Genomic DNA, 16,568 nt, shown 5'->3' with positions numbered 1-16,568 from the left:
CCATGAGGATGTGGGATGGATTCCTGGCCTTGCTCAGTGGGTTAAGGATCTGGCATTGCCGTGAGCTGTGGTGTAGGTCCCAGATGCAGCTCCGATCCCACGTTGCTGTGGCTGTGGTGTAGGCCAGCAGCTACAGCTCTGGATGGACCCCTAGGCTGGGAACCTCCAAAAGCTGAAAATAAAATAAATAACTAAATACACAAATAAAAGCAATCCAAGAGGACAAGCGAGTGTACAGCCTCCTGGCATTTGAGCGTAGTCTTCTCAGGGACCTGGGGCCCTCGCCTCCCGTGGAGACACAGGCATGGAGACATCACCACTTCCCAGTGCAATGTTCACCACTCTGCCAGAAAATTCTTTTTTTGTGGTGAACTTAAAAAAACCCTGGTTTGGTCCGAGCGCATTTTCTCAGGCCCGCAGTGATAGATAAGCTTTGGCCCTCACTGTGTGGCTGATGTGAAGGACGGCCCATCCCCTTTCTTGGACGACAGCAAGGAAACTGCTTGGTAGGATGGTCAGGGGGCTGACAGATGTCTGGGGGCGAGGCTGTGAGGGGGCGCCTTGAATTAATCAGGGCTTTTGTTCTAGAAGAAGTGTTAGACAAAGGCCTCACCAAATGGGCAGCATCTCCGCAGCTCCCTTGACATATGTTCTGACTCTGCTGCTTAAGCACACAAAACATTAGCAGATGGCTTTCCTTCTCTGTCCTCCTTGAAACACGACAGCCGGGGCGAGTCCGTCTAGCCTCACTGTAGCCCTCTCTCTCTGGAAAACAGTGTGTCTGCGGCGTGGCTGCTGGTGTGTATTCCTCAGAGGGCTCCTGGCAGGCCTGTCCTGGGAATGAGTGTTGGCCGAGAGCAGAAGGCCAGTTGGGCTGGTTCTTGGTGGGGCAACCAACCCTCGCAGCAGCTGAAGTTGGGGTTTGGGTTTGAGGTGAAATGTAACCTCTCACACTTTCTGGAGTTGCACTTGGGTAAGCTTAAAAGGGCAAAATCAGGAGTTCCCGTCGTGGCTCAGCAGTTGGTCGTGGATCAACATACCTGACTAGGATCCATGAGGAGGCGGGTTCGATCCCTGACCTCGCTCAGTGGGTTAAGGGTCTGGTATTGCTGTGCGCTGTGGTGTAGGTCGAAGACGAGGCTTGGATCTGGCGTGGCTGTGGCTGTGGTGGAGGCCGGCAGCTACAGCTTCAATTGGACCCCTAGCCCGGGACCCTCCATATGCCACGGATGCGGCCCTAAAAAGACAAATAATAGTAATGGTAATAAAAAGAATAACGGCAAAATCAGTCTTAAGGTGCTTCTCTTACCAGGGGAAACACCACGTCTATCCTTTCTCCTCAAGCCGTAGGGGTTCCAAGGACGTGAAACATCTGGAATGAACGGCCTTCCCGATCTTTTCAAGAGAATGACCTGCAGTGAGAGGCCCCGGTGTAGCCAAACCCTCACCTCAGCACTTTCCTTCTTTCTCCTTCCCTCCACCTGCATTCTGCCCACAGCTTTTCCTTTTTATTGCTGACCCTTCAGAAGCATCCAGGACAAGAGCTGGGGCTGGGAGAAGTTAACTGGGAAAGGAAAGCCAGCCAGGGGAGAGCAGAGGGCCTGGAAGGGAGGTTTTTGGATCTGATTAGCGTGGTGAGCTTCAGCCTTTTCTGAAGGGATGCCCAGCGCAGCAGCCGTCTTCCATCTGTGCCTGGTGATAAACCAGGCCCCTACTGACTGTCGGACACGGATCTGATGATGTTGCTTCCTCATCCCGCTCAACAGCGAGGGAGCTGAGAGCACCTCTGATCCAAAGTCAGCCTGTAAATATGATGAGATGTATAACCTTAAGATGTGTATGTGGTCTTCCTCCCAGTTCCTGGCACAGAGCTGCTAAAGCCCTTGGAATTTCCTAAAAGCGGTAAGAAAGGGCAAGGTGTCTTTTGTTATGTTAATGAAATGACTTTTGGAAAGCTCCTAGGTCACCTGAGGATGGGGGGCTGGTTGCCAGGGAAACCAGCTGGGTCTTAAGAAGTTTGGAACTTTCAGTCCCACCCCTTGATCTGGGGGGAGGGGAGGGGGCTGGAGGTGGAATTAATCCACAATGGCCAGTGATCCTGTCTGTATAATGCAGCCGCCACAGAAGGCCTAAAGGACAGGTTCAGAGAGCTTCCGGGTGGGTGAGCACGTAGGGGTTTGGGGAGAGTGGTGCTTTGGGGAGGCCGGGAAGCTCTGCATCCCTTCCCGGTAGCAGGCCCTGTGCGTCTCTTCCATCTGGCTGCTCTTGAGCTATATCTTTTTATAAGAAACCAGTGACCTACTAAGTAAACTACTAAGTAGTTCTGTGAACTACTGTTTTTTCCTTTTTAGGGCTGCACCCACAGCATATGGAAGTTCCCAGGCTAGGGGTCTAATCGGAGCTGCAGCTGCCAGCCTATGCCACAGCCATGGCAACGCCAGATCCGAACCACATCTACGACCTACACCACAGTTTGTGGCAACACTGGATCCATAACCCACTGAGTGAGGCCGGGGATCGAACCCACAACCTCACAGATGTTATGTTGGGTTCTTAACCCACTGAGCCACAACAGGAAATCCGAAGTAGTAAATTTTAATTTTAATTTTATTTTTTATGGCTGCACCTATGGCATTTGGGAGTTCCTCAGGCCAAGGAACCAAAGCCAGAGCAACCACCCAAACTGCTACAGTGACAATGCCAGGTCCTTAACCAGCTGCCCCACCGTGAGTCACTTTAGCAAATGAATCCAACCCAAAGACACAGAGCATGGGAATCTTCAGTCTATAGCTGGTCAGTCAGAAGCACAAATGACAATCTGAGCTTGCGATTGGCAAGGGGGTTTGTGGGGGGAGGGCATCCTTATAGGACTGAGCTCTTCACCTGTGAAATCTGATGCCATCTCCAGATTGATTGTGTCAGGACTGAGCTGGATCTTCTAACACCTTACTGCTGTGGGGAAATTTGTTGGTGGTAGGCAATCCACGCCACCTACCCCCGTGTACCCACACACATTCGATTGGAGTGCAGAATCACTAGAAGCCTAATAAATACGTTTGTGGTGGAATAATTACTGTACTTCCCAATCTTTTCCACGCCCCAAGATGCATAGAAAAAGAGATGTGATGGCCTACGGGAGCCCACAGACCAGCTGGCCTCTGAGGGATCAGAACTGTAACCCACTTGCACAACCCAAGGGGAATATTCTGAATTACTGAGCCCAGTCACGCCGCATGCATTATCCGAGGAGGAGAGGGGAGAGGGCGTCCACCGCTAAGCAGCTGGAAATTCTGGAGACCAGCGTTCAGGTGATTGATTCTTATCCCTCTTTGATGGATTGATTCTTCCTCTCATCAAAATCTGTCTTCGGGGATCTCACCTTCAGATCTAGGGAAAAGGCCCGTTAAGCCACCACAAGGCAGCATAAAAGGTGCGAAGAGAGGATGGTCAGAGTCTATTTACTGAAACCAGTTGCTAAACCAGCTTCTCTCCAGCACGGAATCCTCTTTGCAGCTACGCCTCAGACCTCATGCTCAGGCTCCCAGCTGAAAGTCAGGAGTCTGCCTTCTATCATCCCCCAGGGGGTCCTCAGGTCACCTTTTGCAAACCTGCTCAAAACAGTGTCCCCTCCCGCCCTCCCCTTCCTTCCTCAACCCAACGTCAGGATGGTTCATCACACTGTTTCTTCGGCTCCTTTGCTGTTTACCTCTCACTCCTTTCTGTCCAGACTTAGGTACTTGTTTTTTTCGGCACCAAGGAAACATTTCTAATCTTTCTGTTCCCCAGAGGGCGCCGGACCTCAAAGCCATCCCTTCCGGCCGAAGGGTTTTCTCAAGATTCCCAGTGGCTGCGCTCCGTGAAAGGGTGGGGGGCAGGGCTGTTCTGAGGGGCAGGTGCGGATGTGCTGACAGGTGGGGTCCCCCCTGCCTACTCCCCAACGGGTCGGGCTTGTGTGCAAGAAGAAAACGGCTGCAGACTGTGCAGGACAAAACTCAATTGATGCCTAAGCTAAGAGCTGGGTGAAGAAGATCAGTGCGCTATGAACACAGGCTTCTGGCCATCCCAAGGGGACCTGTCCTAAAGCTGAGTCAAGGAACACCTGCCCTCTGATGAGTCTCTGAGGCCCGGCAGACGCTGGCCATCTGTCCAGCCAAATACGGGGTGACCATATAATTTACTGTTCAGCCAGAGTGGAAAGGGTTCTTTTATTTCAGGACAAAAATATATGCACGACAGTCCTGGGCCCCCAACCTAATGCCCACTTCCTTAAATGGAGGAAGAAAGTGTCGGGGTAAAAGGACTTAAATCCCGTGGTTTCAGCCAGGTTGCTGACAGAAGTCTGCGTCTTTCGTGCACTTCCCGGCCTGGGACACGGAGGTCCAGCCTTCACTCTACCGCTACCTGGCTGGGTGACCTTGCACAAGCCACTGGCCTTTGGTGGCCTCATTTCCTTCTCTGTAAAATGAGCTGCACATGGGCCAGTTGCTCCGTCTCAGGGTCTCCGTATGGATTAAGAAGCTTGCGCTCTGGTTTCCTTTGTCCTTTTCTTTGTTACTCCTGTTCCTCATTCTGCACCAGCGTGTGAATGGCAGCACCTCTGGTTAATTGCTGCTCATTTCAAATCTCTTGCTTCAACATGCAAATCACTTGATTACAAAGTCAAAGACTGTTTTAACTGGGGATGTATCCCTGCTAGACTGGACCATATCCTCCATTGCTTACATGTCACGTTCCTCCAGCGCATTCCAAACCTTTTTCTGTGAGGCGGGGAGCTTCGAGCTTTGTTTCCATCTAGTTTAACACCTCTAGAGGCCCGGAGGTGCTATTGAAGTGAATTACAGCAACTAAGCTGAGCTCATTAAGTTCTAGCATCAGTCAGGGGCATAAAGAAGCTTTTTCTTAATGGTGGCAGGAGCCTGAAATTCCATCAGTTTAGAGTGATAGCCTGAGTTTCTGCCTCCTGCCAGCTGAGATGGCAAGTCCCAGAAAAGGGAGGGGCGAGCTACTGCAAACTACACCAGGGTAAATCAGACTGCTTCCCTGAGCCTCTGATGCAGAGAAGTTGTCACCTTCAACCCCAGAAAATGGGGAGAAGAGGCCTTAGGTCTGTAGTTTGCTCATGACTTGATAGGATTAAGTATTTATTGAGAACCAACCTTTAAAACAGGAGTGGGCAAACTATGGCCCCAAAGCTGAATTCAGCCCACTGTCTGTCTGCCCTTAGTGCTATGAATAGTTTTTCCACTTTTATTTATTTAATTTTTACGGCCAGGCCAGCAGCATGCAAACGTTCCTGGCCCAGGGATCAAACCCGAGTCATGGCTGGGACAAAACCAGATCCTTAACCAGCTGAACCACCAGGGAACTCCCTAACCTGGGAACCTCCATATGCCACAGAAGCAGCCCTGGAAAAGGCAAAAAGACAAATACACACACACACACACACACACACACACACACACACACACACATACTTTATTAAACAACAAGATCCTACTCTATAGTATGGGCAACTATATCTAGTCTCCTGAGATGTATACATATAACAGAGTCACTTTGCTGTACAGCAGAAATGGGCACAACATTGTAAATGAACTAGAATTTTAAAAAGAATAAAACAAGATAAAACAAAAAATAAAAATGTTTTCTTGCTTAAAAATGCTCAGTTACCATAGTAACATCAAAGATCACTGATGGAAGATCACCATAATGAATAAAATCATGAAAAGTTTGAAGTATCATAACAATTACCAAAATGTGACAGAGACACGAAGTGAATAAATGCCGTTGGAAAAATGGTGCCGGTAGACTTGCTCCAGGCAGGATGGCCACAAACTGTCAACTTGTAAAACAAAACCAAAACCAACCAAACCAAAACTAATAAAGCTAAGCACAGTCAAGGACGTATGCCTTTGTTTATAGTTACATAACAGAGATGCAAACTATCCTTGATTTTGCCTCTTGGCCCACGAAGCCGAAACTGTTTACCATCTGGCTCTTTTACAGAAAAAGCCTGTGTACCACAGCTTTTTTTTTTTTTCATTTTTTTTTATTACTCAAATGAATTTATCACATCTGTAGTTGTATAATGATCAGCACAATCCAATTTCATAGGATTTCCATCCCACAACCCAAGCACATCCCCCCCCAACCCCCAAACTGTCTCCTCTGGAGACCATAAGTTTTTCAATGTCTGTGAGTCAGCATCTGTTCTGCAAAGAAATTCCGTCTGTCCTTTTTTCAGATTCTACATGTCAGTGAAAGCATTTGATGTTTGTGTCTCATTGTACGGCTGACTTCACTTAGCATGATAATTTCTAGGTCCATCCATGTTGCTAAAAATGCTGGTATATCATTCTTTTTGATGGCTGAGTAATATTCCATTGTGTATATGTACCACATCTTCTTGATCCACGCCTCTGTCAATGGACATTTAGGTTGTTTCCATGTCTTGGCTATTGAAAATAGTGCTGCAATGAACATTGGAGTACATGTGTCTTTGCGAGTCGTGGTTTTCTCTGGGTAGATGCCCAGGAATGGGATTGCTGGATCAAATGGTAGTCCTATTTTTAGTTTTCTGAGGAATCTCCATACTGTTTTCCACTGTGGTTGCACCAATTTACAATCCCACCAGCAGTGTACTAGGGTTCCTTTTTCTCCACACCCTCTCCAGCGCTTATTGTTTGTAGACTTTTGGATGATGGCCATTCTGGCTGGTGTAAGGTGGTACCTCATCGTGGTTTTGATTGGCATTTCTCTAATAATGAGTGACGCGGAACATCTTTTCATGTGTTTCTCGGCCATCTATATGTCTTTGGAGAATTGTCTATTTAGATCTTCTGCCCATTTTTGGATGGGGTTGTTTGTGTACCACAGCTTTAATATTTCCTGTCTCTTCCCAGAATCCTGGAGATCTGGCATCAAGGCTGAGCCCATCTCTCTGCTCCAGTCTGATCTGACCCAACCCACTTCCTGCATGTGCCCTGGGCTTCGGCCACAGCCCTGACATGCCACACTCTGTTTCACTTCCCTGTCGGAGCAGGGACTGCTTCCTGGGCCCCCAGCATCCTCTTTCTTCCATGCTGACTGCTGGGTTGGGAGGGCACCTCTTTCCCTGCCTTCTTGCTTCTAGGAAAGTAATAATAACAGCTTACACTCGTCAAGTACTTACTGTGTTCCAGGGACTACTGTTCCCACCACTTTGCTGCAGTACCTAAGTTCACCCTCTTGGGCCTATTGGGGTAGATTCTATGGCCATCCACAGCTTACAGATCACACAATTGAGGCTCAGAGATGTTAAGCGACCTGCTGAGGTCACACAGGTAAAAAGTGGCAAACCCAGGCTTTGAGTTCAGACAGCCAAGCCCCAGCCTCCATGTGCCAACTGCTTTCCGGAGCCTCTCTGGAAACATATCTGGCCTCTTGCAGTGTTTCCTTGACTCTCCATGGAGGCTGCCTGAGTGACCTGATTGGGGGTCACAGCCAGGGGCCCACGGTTGGTTGGAGCCAATCAATTAAATCCTTCAAGTCTTAGGGATTCAGCTTCCTCTGCAGTCCTGGGCAGCAGCGTTGGCTCCCAGGGTCTGCAGTTCCCAAGTGGCTGATCCACCAGCCACATCTGGATGAAGGGCTAGGCCCTTCTGTTTTTCTCTTCGATACTTTGTTTTTGACAACGTTTGCAGAAGGAAGCACCATCCCCTCCAATTCTCCTACCCGCAAGGGTGGCCCGTCATCCCCAGGATGGAGACTTCGTGGGGCTCCTCTCGATGATGGTTTGAAGGAGGCCTTGCCGAGGACCAGGTCCATTCTCCTTACAGCTCCTTGGGAAGGATGCGGGGCTGCCTAGCTGGTGCAGCTGGAATAACACGCCCGTCCAGGACCCATGTTCAGTTATTGCCTCCATCAGTATTCACAGTTGTTACCAAAGAAGCCAGGAGGAAGGTGGTCTTCCCCTTTCTAAACCTCAACCAAGAGGCTTCCTCTTGGTTGAAGTTTGGAAAAAAAATCTCAGTAAAGGAGTGTAGTCCTAGAAACTGACAAGGAAGCATAATAGCATCTATCATTGTTGAGCAAATATGATGAGCATCATGCTGGCTGTTTCAGGCATGAGATATTTAATTCTTTTTTTTATTTTTAATTAAAAAATTTTTTTTGATCTTTTTTAGGGCTGCACCTGTGGCATATGGAGTTTCCCAGGCTAGGGGTCGAATTGGAGCTGTAGCTGCCAGCCTTTGCCACAGCCACAGCAATGCCAGATCCGAGCCGTGTCTGCGACCGACACCACCGCTCATGGCAACGCCAGATCCTTAACCCACTGAGCAAGGCCAGGGATCGAACCCACAACCTCATGGTTCCTAGTCGGATTCGTTAACCACTGAGCCACGATGGGAACTCCAAGACATTTAATTCTTAAAACATTTAATTTCTTAAAGTAAATCATTGATTGGGCCTTACCTGAAGAACAAATGACTGGAGACTCAGAGAGGGGCAGCAACTTGTTCAAGATCACACAGCCATAAAGACCTGCCCCAAGTGGGTCTCATCCAAAATTCATTCTCTTTCTACTGATTCTACATTGATTCCCTTCATCAGCTTGCTGACTTTCTTCATTTTCTGCTACTGTAATTAGCTGAGTCTAAGAAAATGCTGTGAGAAAGGACACAGGATTGGCCAGCAGAACTCAGCAGATGGACCAAGGTTCTGTTCTTTTTTCGAAAATAAGACTCCATTTTTGTCATTTTGTCCTAAAGAATGCTAACTCTAAACCGTTTGTGTACATTTTACCCAAATTTTCGCTGAGACGGCGTACTGTGTTTTCTTGATTTTAAGATGCACATTTCCCCATTTTTTTATATCCTCTAGAATTCAGACGTCTCCTCACTTGCGTTCAACTTGGATTAAAATCAAGTTTCTTAAGAGGGGATCCTAGGTTCTATTTAAATCTACCTCAGAGTTCCCCTCCTGGCTCAGTGGTAATGAACCCGACTCGTATCCATGAAGAGCGGTTTGATCCCTGGCCTCGCTCAGTGGGTTAAGGATATGGCATTGCTGTGAGCTGTTGTGTAGGTCGCAGATGTGGCTCAGACCTGGCACTGCTGTGACTGTGGCGTAGGCTGGAGGCTACAGCTCCGATTCAAACCCTAGCCTGGGAATTTCCATATTCCATGGGTGTGGCCCTTAAAAAAATTAAGAAAATAAAGAAAAAATAAGTAGATCTGCCTCATTTTGGGGGGTGGGGTCCCACCTGCTTGGGTTCAAATTCTCCAGGGAATATTTTTCCCCCACCTTCACTCAGTGCCAGTGAAGACTTGCAGATTTTCTGCTGTTCCTTTTTTCAGAGTGGATTGACTCTCATTTACCCTGAAACTGAAGGTGTAGCTTTGACGGACCAGCTTTATGGGATGAGCAATATCTCCCAATGTTGGTCCTTTTAAAAATTTTTTTTTCGTATTATTACATCAAATAAAGATGTATCTTGCAGTCAGTGGTAGTTCAGAGTGAATGAAATGTGTGTTTATCGAGGTCTGGGGTTCATTTCAAGCAGTGTGGCAGCCAGTCTCCACAACGCCTTCCCTGCCCACCACGGTCCTTGCTCCTTATATCCATGTCCTCATGTGTCCGCTCTCCCACAGAATAAGGCTGATCTGTGCCACCAAGAAGATATTATGGGAATGACAGAGTGTGACTTCCAATGCTGGGCCATAAAGACTCTGCTGCTTCTGTCTGTTCTCTTTCAGATCACTTGTTTTGGAAGAAGTCAGTTGCCATATGTTGAGGATACTCAAGCAGTCCCACCGAGAGGTCAGTGCAAGGGCTTAGGACCTTTTGCCAGCAGCCAGCGCTAACCTGTCAGGCATGTGAGTGAGCCAACTCGAAAGAAGATCTTTCAGCCCCAGTCAAGCCTTCAGATGACCGCAGCCCTGGACTTGACTGCAACCTCATAAGTGACTTCAAGCCAGAACCACCCAGTTAAGCTATTTCTGGATTTGTGATTCACAGAAACTCTCAAATTATAGATGTGTATCTTCTTAAGTCACCCGATTTTGGTGTAATTTACAACATAGCAATGATGGCAAATACAGAAGCTAGAAAAATATATTTTGAAACTAAAATATACCTGTCTTTTCAAAAGCAGTGTTTAGTTTGTTTTTGCTGTTGTTGTTGTTGTTTTTCTTTTTAGGGCTATACTTGCGGCACATGGACGTTCCCAGGCTAGGGGTCAGAATGGAGCTGCAGCTGCCCGCCTATGCCACAGTCACAGCAATGCCAGATCCAAGCAGCATTTGCAACCTACACCAGAGCTCACAGCAACACTGGATCCTTAACCCACTGAACGAGGCCAGGGAATGAACTCGCGTCCTCACAGAGACTGGTCAGGTTCATAACCTGCTGAGCCACAATGGGAACTCTAATTCTTTGTTTTTTTAATGTCCCTTTTCCACATTAATGAGAAAATTTCCATTATTTTCAGGAGAACTGAGATCTAAAGAAACTATGACTATTTGTTCTAACATAAAGGTAAAGACTTTAACTGACTTCATAGTTTATACAACATGTTTTATGCTTCAAACGTCAGAGTTTCATTAAAGGATTTTTCTTCTAATACTACAAAGAAAGATGAAATATGGATTGCTTTTTTAATGGGAAAGTATTGGTTGGATTATTACTATTATTTTTTATTTTTTGTCTTTTTGCTATTTCTTGGGCCGCTCCCATGGCATATGGAGGTTCCCAGGCTAGGGGTCTAATCGGAGCTGTAGCCGCCGGGCTACGCCAGAGCCACAGCAACATGGGATCCGAGCCGCATCTGCAACCTACACCACAGCTCATGGCAACGCCAGATCCTTAACCCACTGAGCAAGAGCAGGGATCGAACCCGAAACCTCGTGGTTTCTGGTCGGATTCGTTAACCATTGCGCTACGACGGGAACACCAGGTTGGATTATTTTTAAACCAGAAGGAATACTTTACTTGCAGATATGTCCCTAGTTACTCTAAAATGGCTTAGTTTAGGCCACCGGATCACGTACACATTAAAGAGACCTTGCCGACTCCTGGTTGCTAGCCTCAGCTATTTATTTGGGGGTACTGTGGTTTTGTCCTTCGGACTTGCTGAAACTTCCATTATAATAAATGCTTAATCAACACGCCCTTTGAAGCGCCTCTTGGTTTTTGATGTCATATTTGGAAAAAGCCACTTTGTGTTGTCTTGTGCCCTAGACATTGACTAAATCTGTTGAAATAACTGAATATTATCTTCCTCTTTGATATTCCAGCTGATTGCGTTCATTTTGGTTATGACTTCGGATTGTCACAAGAATCCCGTGACTTCGAAACTTTCTTGTTCATCAACATCACTTGGGGAGGTGTGGGCTTTCTTTTTTATTTTTTTATTATTTTATTTTATTTTATTTATTTTATTTTATTTTTGTTGTTGTTGTTGTTGTTGTTGTTGTTGTTGCTATTTCTTGGGCCGCTCCCGCGGCATATGGAGGTTCCCAGGCTAGGGGTTGAATCAGAGCTGTAGCCACCGGCCTACGCCAGAGCCACAGCAACGCAGGATCTGAGCCGCGTCTGCAACCTACACCACAGCTCACGGCAACGCTGGATCGTTAACCCACTGAGCAAGGGCAGGGACCAAACCCGCAACCTCATGGTTCCTAGTCGGATTCGTTAACCACTGCGCCACGACGGGAACTCCTCTTTTTTAAAATATAGGTGCTGGACTGAATCTCATACCCAATTTCCTAAGTCAGAATCTTCGGGAGTGGGCCTTGGAACTGTGTATATTGTAGTTCACAAATTCTCCAGTTGATTCTTTTAGAGTCGTTCCAACGTACAGCTAATAGGTGTGTTAGAACCCACCGCGTTTACTCCCTGCCCTTCCAGCCCAGCCTCTAAGTCTATGGGGAAGAGAAGACACAGCACCGCGTTGGCCAGAAGAAATCTTAGGGATCATCCAGTCCACAATCACTCGTTTTTCAGATGAGGGAACCACTACTTCATGAGAGAAGTGAAGCGACTTACTTTCTTGAGGGTTTTTAGTTATCTCATTAGTATTAGGACAACTTTTTAATTGGAAATAAAAAGTCAGTAAAAACAAACACAAGAACAATGGTTGCTACCAATCTTCATTCTGGAGAATCTTTAGGACAGTAAAGCCTGCAAGCGATTTCGTAATTGTTTCCTTTCTTGTCTTGTCTTGTCTTGTCTTTTCTAGGGCCGCACCTGTGGCTTATGGAGGTTCCCAGGCAAGGGGTCTAATCAGAGCTGTAGCCCCCAGCCTACTCCAGGGCCACAGCAATGAGGGATCCGAGCCACGTCTTCGACCTACACCACAGCTCACAGCAACATCAGATGATCCTTAACCCATTGAGCGAGGCCAGGGATCAAACCCCCAACCTCATGGTTCCTAGTTGGATTTGTTAACCACTGAGCCACAACAGGAACTCCATAATTGTTTTCTTGAGGAGACTTTTCTAATGATGCATATCAGCAGGACTAAAAATACTTCTCATGTGTAGATTAGGTAAAAATAATTCATTGGAATATTTTCAGTCAAGAAGGAAATACATTTCTTGCCTGGGTGCCAGAGGCAACATAAAGAATCAACATTTTCTGTGTCGTCAGCAGCAGGATTTCTGGGTTAGGGTCTCATAGGCTGGGACAGAGGAGGTAACGGGTAGGACCTTGAAGCTGAGTAGACATCCAAGGATTCCTGAGATAGTCTCTCTGGTGGGGGTGGCTGGGGAGGTCTGGACTGTGGTGTCAGATGCTCAACTTTCCATCCGAATCGTGTTGCGATTTTCCCTCTATGATCCAAGCTTCACTAAACCATCTTCTACACACTCATCTTGGGTTGGTGGGGCTTTGGGAAATGCAGGAAGGGGAACCCTGTAGGGTGGAGTGATGTTACATGAGAGTGGAGCATTCGCTGGAAAAGGAAGGGGGGAGGTCGAGAAAGAGAGGGGGAGGGGAGCAGGGAGAGAGAGAAAGCGACAACACTGAAAGCATTTTTTGGATATTAAAGGAAAGAATGACTTCCCAGAAGAAAGACTCGGGAACCGCCATGCCAAGCAGACGCTTGTGTTACATCCTGAGTTTTCTATGAAATGGAAGGGTTTCTATCATGCCGCACACATTCCTTCCACAAAGAAACCTTGGATCCTGATGGCCAGGCCCCCCAGAGGCCGAGACTGCCCTCTTATATATATATCCAGCTGTTCTTTAGACACTGTCTCGGTGCTCCCCAAAGAATAAAGCCACAAGTACTCCATCATAAGGAAGACAGGTTCACAATAGGTGGGGGCAAAAAGCTTCATTTAGCCTCCAGGAAAGGGCCAGTGTTGTCAAGGGAGAACTAAAACCACCCCCTCTTCTTCCCAGTCTTTGTATCTCGTGATTTTTAGGAAGACAGGGGCCAAACCCTGGTTTTGTGCCGTGATGAATAAAATGGCCTGCCTGGGTTTCAGCAGGCCTGCCAAAGCTGGCAGCTGGCAAGGAAGGAACAGGGAACTTCCAAGGAGCTAGCTCCATTTGCATGTGTAATGTGTTCATATATGCTTTCTGCATATAGATCATATAATATCCATGACATACAGAAAAGGACTTCAGGTTCCTGGGGAGAAAAAGCTCAGAAATACACATGCCAAGCGTAGCACGAATCAGGATACAGTCTGGTCTCACATGTGGGGTGCTCTCAGCCACCAGAGAACGTTTAAAAGGCAGGAAGGGGCATGTGAGGACAAAGGAAGTCATTCCCACAGGCAGGGCCCTGACCTGAAGCTCAGGGAGGGACGGGGTTGCCTGGCAACAGCAGAGACCTCCTAGGGATGCTGGGCGGATGGTTTCTCACGGGGAAACTGAGCCCTCAGGAACTAAATCCCACTTCACTGAAGCATCTGGTTGCACTTACAGGTTTGCCAGCTCCTACCGTGGACAAAGTGTGATGAAAAATGCACACAGCTTGGAGAAGAATGTTGCTGTGGTCCCAAAGGCCTGCAGAAACAGCAAATAATTGTTCTAATACTTTGGGGGTTTTTGTTTATTTTTTGCTTTTTAGGGCCGCACCCGAGGCATATGGAAGTTCCCAGGCTAGGGGTCTAATCAGAGCTATGGCTGCTGGCCTACACCATAGCCACAGCAAGTTGGGATCTGAGCCACGTCTGCGACCTACACCACAGCTCATGGCAACACCGGATCCTTAACCCACTGATTGAGACCAGGGATCGAACCTGTAACCTCCTGGTTTCTAGTCGGATTCTTTTCTGCTGAGCCACAACAGGGACTCCTGTTCTACTACTTTGAATAATTATTCTTACTGCACACCATCCTGAGACTCAGGCATTGGCTTCCAGCCTAAGACCGTGCAAAGTCACTTTGCCTCTCTGGCCCTCGAGCTCCCAGCCTTTACAGGAAACCAACTCAAGCATTGCTGTAAGCTGCAGCATAGATCACAGGTATGGCTTGGATCCTACATTGCTGTGGCTGTGGTGTGGGTGGCAGCTGCCGCTCCAACTTGACCCCTAGCCCAGAAACTTCCATATGCTGCAGGTGCAGCCCCAAAAAGAAGCAAAACAAAGCAAAACCCCATTTTCACATTTTGTAGTACATATATTATGTTCCACCAGCCCCATCATCCTTCTCCATCTTTCCACACCAAAACTGCACACCTCTTAAGCACTAACTCCCCATCCTCTCTTCCCCCTGGTGACCCCCATTCTACTTTCTGCATCTAAATTTGACTACTTCTGTTACCTCACATAAGCAGAATCATGCAATACTTGTCCTCTGGTTTCTTTCACGTAGCATAGTGTCTTCAAGGCTCATCCATGTGACGTTACAGTTAGAATTGTATTCCTTTTTTAAGGCTGAATAATATTCCGTTGTGAATGTATGACACATTTTGTTGATTCATTTGGCCATCAATGGATTAATTTTTGAACAGTGGGCTATGTGTGTTCATTTTGACAGGGCACCATACATGACTGGTCTGCTTACATCTCCTCCGGGCCTGAAGGGACAAGAAGAGGAGTCACAAGTTGTCATGGGAACCAGCCTCGGGAGGGGCTGCTCATTGGAGGCTGTGGTCTGGGAAGACACTGCTGCTGCTGTAAAGCTGTGGCTTCTATGGAGGAGGAGGGATAAATCCTGGCCTCTGTCTCCTCCACCCTCTGAACTCTGGCTGTCACCTCCCATTCACTGAACCACACCAGAGTCTGTGGATTCTCTGGAATGAGCCTCTCAGAATGGGGAAGGAAGGGAAAGGCAGCTGGTGGATCTGAGCAGGCCAGTGGAGATGCACGCTGTCTACGTAAAGAATCAAGTTAGGAGTTCCCGCTGTGGTTCAACGGGATCAGTAGTGTCTTGGGAGCCCTGGGATGCAGGGTTTATCCCTGGCCCAGTACAGTGGGTTAAGAATCCGGTGTTTCTGCAATGGCAGCTCAGATCTGATCCTCAGCCTGGGAGCTCCCTATACTGCAGGTCGACCGAAAAACAAAAAAAGGGATAAAGCTATCTGCCTTTCAGCGGAGCCCACCTGACCCCCACCTGTGCAGTGTTCGCCTCCCTTTGCTTCTCCTTGGAAGCACAAGTCCTGCTTCTCCCATCAAGCTGACGCGCCTCCTAAGCACATGATCTGGCTCCAAGGATTTCACTAGATATAAATTAAGCATTGTTATTTTATCCTAATAAGTGTTTATTCATGTCATGACTCTGACTAGATTTATTCACTCATTAAAGTGGTCCCTGAGGACCATCTGAGATCCCGAACGAGATGTGACTCTGCTGGGACAGCCTGTTGCCAAGCAGCCCCAGCTGATTCATACCCTAGGGAGTCTAGGTTTAGTCATGTGAGTGCGGGACCAATGGGACAACAGCAAATATGACACAAGAAGAGGATCCAAAAGTGCTTGCACATTGGGGCCTGCCCTGTCTTGCTGCTGGAAACTTCCGCCACCTCGTGAACAAGGCCGGGTTGGTTTCCTGGAGGATGAGAGTGCGGGTTATCCCAATAACCCCGGTTATTCCAGTTACCCCAGTTACCCCAATTATCCCAGTTACCCCAGTGGTCCCAATTATCTTATCCCAATTACCCCAGCCAGCCCAGCCAAGGCCCCAGAAATGCAAGAGAGCATATTAGAGACCACAAGCCACCAGCCAAACTGACCCAGATCAGAAAAACTAACCTCACGGATCTCACAACTAGTTCCTGAATCCAGGCAGGACTAGCATGTGGCAGCCGCCGATAACAGTGCAGCTTTGCTCTGAGAGGCAGGCACTGGGTGCAGAGCAGGGGCGGTGGAGGTGACCCACGGGCGACAGGGAAGGAGCTGGCCCTTGGAGGCGTGGCGTTGACCAGCAGGATGAGGTGGGTCCTGGAGGAGCCTGAGCACAGGGCAGAGATGGGTGGAGCAGGGAGTCTAAGGTCCCTCTGGGGACGCAGGCCAGGTGCTCCCTGAACCCGGACTCTGTGCTTACAGCCCAGCAAGTGCAGACAGGACACACCCAAAGACGGCCAGGCAACTCTGGGGCAGATCTGGCAGCCGGTGTCTTTCTGCAAGGATTGC

The 16,568-nt window shown here is 48.0% G+C and overlaps 1 long non-coding RNA gene across 1 annotated transcript; it reads right to left on the bottom strand.

Moving 5' to 3' along the window:
• On the bottom strand, positions 12,954-16,332 carry LOC110256937. The gene is made up of 3 exons (XR_002339019.1): positions 16,188-16,332; positions 14,758-15,013; positions 12,954-13,998 (listed from the first exon to the last, which is right to left on the bottom strand). It is a non-coding gene; the product is annotated as an uncharacterized LOC110256937 (long non-coding RNA).

The sequence above is a fragment of the Sus scrofa genome, chromosome 1, assembly GCF_000003025.6.
Source record: "Sus scrofa isolate TJ Tabasco breed Duroc chromosome 1, Sscrofa11.1, whole genome shotgun sequence".
Lineage (NCBI taxonomy): Eukaryota > Metazoa > Chordata > Mammalia > Artiodactyla > Suidae > Sus > Sus scrofa.
This window is presented reverse-complemented; position numbering and strand designations above follow the sequence as displayed.